The sequence below is a fragment of the Bubalus bubalis genome, chromosome 12, assembly GCF_019923935.1.
Source record: "Bubalus bubalis isolate 160015118507 breed Murrah chromosome 12, NDDB_SH_1, whole genome shotgun sequence".
Classification (NCBI taxonomy): domain Eukaryota; kingdom Metazoa; phylum Chordata; class Mammalia; order Artiodactyla; family Bovidae; genus Bubalus; species Bubalus bubalis.
This window is the reverse complement of record NC_059168.1, coordinates 77,364,811-77,369,396: the sequence shown is the minus strand read 5'-3', so window position 1 is coordinate 77,369,396 and position 4,586 is coordinate 77,364,811. Positions and strand designations below refer to the sequence as shown.

General features: G+C 37.5%; 1 long non-coding RNA gene across 1 annotated transcript; it reads right to left on the bottom strand.

Moving 5' to 3' along the window:
• Positions 1 to 314: 314 nt before the first annotated feature.
• LOC123328716 lies at positions 315 to 3,577 on the bottom strand. Its single transcript, XR_006543742.1, has 3 exons — positions 3,506 to 3,577; positions 1,855 to 2,337; positions 315 to 1,239 (listed from the first exon to the last, which is right to left on the bottom strand). It is a non-coding gene; the product is annotated as an uncharacterized LOC123328716 (long non-coding RNA).
• Positions 3,578 to 4,586: the final 1,009 nt, after the last annotated feature.

The following is a 4,586-nucleotide window of genomic DNA, read 5'->3' as shown; positions in this document are numbered from 1 at the left end:
ACCCAGCATTTCTCATGATATACTCTGCATATAAGTTAAATAAGCAGGGTGACAATATACAACCTTGATGTACTCCTTTGCCTATTTGGAACCAGTTTTTTGGTCCATGTCCAATTCTAACTATTGCATCCTGACCTGCATACAGATTTCTCAAGAGGCAGGTCAGGTGGTCTGGTATTCCCATCTCTTTCAGAATTTTCCACAGTTTATTGTGATCCATACAGTCAAAGGCGTTGGCATAGTCAATAAAGTAGAAGTAGATGTTTTTCTGGAACTCTCTTGCTTTTTCAATGATCCAGTGGATGTTGGAACTTTGATCTCTGGTTCCTCTGCCTTTTCTAAAACGATAAATTTCTCAGTTTATTCAGGTCTGTTATTTAAATATTGTCTTAAAGAGGCCAATCTTGACCATTCTTTATAAAGTAAGTATATTTCCACCTATATAACTCCTTATCCTATTATTCTCCTTTATTTTATGTTCTAATGTTGATGACAACTGATGTTATGGTGTGTATTTATTTTGTCTCTCCCTGTTAGAATGTAAGCTGTCTGAAGGAAAGAAATTTGTTTGTATTTTTCCCTATAGCCCCTGCATTGAGGGCTTTGTTCACATATAATATGTACTCAATAAATATTTGTTGACTAATGAATACATAAATGAAATTTCTGACAGTCACAGACTTTCTCCCTGTGCTCAGTTCAAAACATTTTCTTTTTTGTTTTTCTTGTATAAGATTAGCTCTAAACATCGCTGGACTTTTTTTGTAAGTATGCCTTTAATTTATGCATTATGAAAGTCAGAATTTTCTGAATTAAATAAGTTTATGCATTCTTTTTAAAATAACACATTACATCTTTTTTCTTTTGTGATTCACTCTTAGGGTGATGAACCAAAAAATTCTGAGGTCCTTTAGAATTTACAAGTAGAAACTTTGGCCACCAGATGGAGACCCAGTACTGACATTTATGATAGGCTGACTATCCAAGAAGTAATGGTAAAAATATAAAATGCTTGAACAAATGCCTTTTTCCCCTTCTGATTTTTTTATAATTCTCACAAATTTTACTCTTTAGAGTCAGCCTTACCTATATTCAGGAAGGTTTGGTGTGGATAGCAAGTTGTAGTAAAAAGGAAGCATTAAAATCTGATTCATTCAAAGATCAGGAAGTGAAAAGTGATCCACACGAAGATCAGGGTACTTGTCTAATTCTGTTAAGTAAGATTGGAGGAGCGCAGGGCTGTTGAAAAAAAGTTAGAGTAATGTTCATTTGATTGGATTTTAGGAGTGAAGGGATTTGTATTAGTGGGAAAAAGGGCAGTCAGGTAAGAATATAAAAAGGAAAATAACTCATGATGAAAATAGCTGTAACTAAAGTGTGCTTTCTTGATACAGCAGAGTAGAACAGCAATGAAGTCCACAGAGAGGCTTTCAGAGGTTTGTCAGTAGCAGGATATTCTGAGAAATTTTCTAACAGGCCAGGCAAATTGGATTGTGCTTGTTCCTTCTTAAATGAGTGGAGAAGTTGGCCTATTTCTCACTTTACCCCTTTGTTTTTGGTATCTTTCTATAGTGCTGTGCAGATTGGAGACTACATGTACCTCTTATGAGATACCTAAAGCAATAAACGTTTTCTTTGGAGTTCTCGGTGAATATGATTTCCTCATAACTGAAAGACAAAAGACTCCAGAAGGGAAATGTAAAATAACTTTTCCATATTTGCTTGCTAGGTTTCATTTACCTTGCTTCTAGAGATGGGCAACCGCACAAAAAGTGACATTTTGTGACAACGCAAGAAGAAGAATCTTTCATGGCTTATATGCTGTTTGACCCCAACATTAGAGGAAAAGTTTACCTTTTGTTTCACTGTCACCTCATGGAGAGGTTGGTGAACTTGGCTCTAGTTTTCTCTTACTCTCTGTAAATGGCAAGTCACCTTTTAACTCAGCTCTCTGCCTCTGCTCTCTCTTCTGTTGCTTTGGCCTTTGTACTCCTGTCAGGCTAATGTATCTAAAACAATGATGATGAAATCTTCCCATAGTCAATCAAAGACTGCATTCAGTGCAGGGTAAATCCAAACTGTTAGGCATGATGAGGTCTACGCATCTGAACCTGCCTACAGTTTGGACTGATGGCTCATCTCATGTGTAACTTCTGGAGCCTCCCTTAATGCTTCCGAACAAAAGCCACCTAAGTCCCCTCTTCTGTATTTATGTTTTTGTTTGTACTGTTGGTGTATACCTGATGCATTGTACCTAACTATTTTGATTTTTGACCTTCCATAGATTTTTGATGCTTCTCTTCTGGAATCCTCATTTATTTCCTAGGGTCTTCAGCACTGAAATAAAAGCAATTAGTAAAACGTTGTTCAGCCTTTCAGTTTTATTTTTGTAGGAACGTGTAAAAATCATTTATTTCCTGCCATGCCCTGCTAAAGATTTTAGATAACTTTTGTTTTTAAAATTCATACTCAAAACCAAAATAGCCTGTTGGGCAAAATGAAAAACCATAGAGGGTATTATCATTTTAGCCTTTTAAAATGTAAATAGTTTGTCACATTTATATTACATTATGCATAATATTTAATAGAACTTATTTCTCTTTTGAACATTATATGCAAATCAGAAACCAATAAAGTCAATTCATAACCTTGTAGAACTTACCAAAAGGAAGAATTAGTTCCTCCTTGTACTTTTCTGTCAAAAATACCTACACCAGGGGCTTCCCTGGTTAAGAATCTGCCTTGCCATGCAGGGGACCTGGGTTTGATCCCTGGTCGAATAACTAAGATCCCACGTGCCCCAACTGCTGAGCCCACGTGCTCTAGAGCCTACAGGCCACAGCTAAAGAGTCTGTGCACTACAATGAAAGATTCTGCTTGATGCAGTGAAGATCCTGAGTGCTGCAACTAAGACCTGATGCGGCCAAATATTAAAAAAAAATAACACAATACCTGCACTAAACACATGCAAAACAATGTATATAATAGTAAGAAGTATAGTGAAAATCTTATTAGAAATTTTCATATATCGAAAAGTGCTTTGGATTTAATTTATTCCTTAATGAAAAAAATTTTTAACACTTGCTCTTTGTCAGATACCATCCTAGGTCCTGGAAAATATTTATAAATAAAAAGGTCAACTCTTAATACTCATGGAACTTACCATCTTATGAGGATGATAAACAGAAGTAAGCAATGAGCAAACATTCTGGATAATGGTGGTTGCTACTAGGAAAATCAGGGCAATAGTTTATAGAATGTCAAAGTACATTTTTACTTTTTCCCCTCTTTTAAAAAATTACGTGAGCGGTGGTGATAGATTTGATTACAGACTAGGGGTGAATGTCAAGACATGGCAACTTGCCTTTTGTAGGGAATATCCTCATGTGCCTCAGATCACTCGAGTTCCGAATCTTCACTGAGATTTTAGGCTTTGGTATTTTCGTGGAGTTTATCTCAGATCTCTTTTTGCCACGCAAGTGTTTTATCAAGGTATCTGGCTTACCTGATGTTTCCTACTCTATTCCGTCAATGTGGTTCTATTAGTATAATGTACCAGCATCATGCTCTGTGGAATAGGAAAACAATCAAGCTCTCTATAGATTAATTTGCTTTATAGAGCCTGAGAGTTGACCTACTTTGAGGCAAAACAGTGAGGAGTTACTTCTGTTACTCCTAAGTGAGAACAGGCTGCTTTGAGTATTCTCTGTCAGATGGTAGAAAAAGAATTCACCAGAGCAGTAGCTGCCTGCCAGGTGCTAGGCGTTGGGTTGATTTACTTTAGTGGAGTGGCCGCATCTGGAGCAGCAGCTTCAATTGGCATAATTGCTTGATTAGGCTGTCCTTCTTTAAGGTATATCTTGGAGTTAAACAGGGCTGTGTTAGGAATCCTTTCCTCAGCAGCTTTCAAAAATTTGCTGGTATCCTAATCTCTATAATTCTCCAGAGATATCTGGTATTCTTATAAATGTATTCTTTAGGTAGGTAGATGTCACTCCAGAGGCTTCCACTTGGCCCTTCCCACTGTAAAAGACTTTACTTTTTTAAGAGTTCATGTACCAGGGGACAGTCCTGGTGGTCCAGTGGCCGGACAACGCAAGGGGCCTGGGTTCAGTCCTTGGTTGGGGAATTGGATGCCACAGCTGGGAGTTCACACACTGCTGCTGAAGGATTTCAAGTGCCACAGCGAGGACTGAGGATCCTGCAGGTTACAACTGCGGCCTGGTGAAACCAAAGAAATAAATGGATAATTAAATATATAGACATTTTTAAGAGTTAAAGTGAAGATTCCTCTTTTTTTCTACTGTATCTGTTTCAACTGTATATTAAGGATCTGGGGAAATGGCCATAGGTTGAGACTGTTGTCACTCTGAGTGTCTAAAAAACTAAGACTGAACTCCTTTTGTCTTTGAATAGATGACCACAGTGGCTTTCTGGACTCAGAGGGTTTAACATTAACTCAAAGCTATGTTCAACAATCTTCCAAACACCTATCCCCAAAGCCTCACATTTTATCCCCTTGGGAAAAATCAGGATTTATGGAATGTACTTAAATACCTCACCATCCCTTCACTTAAGGGGCTCAG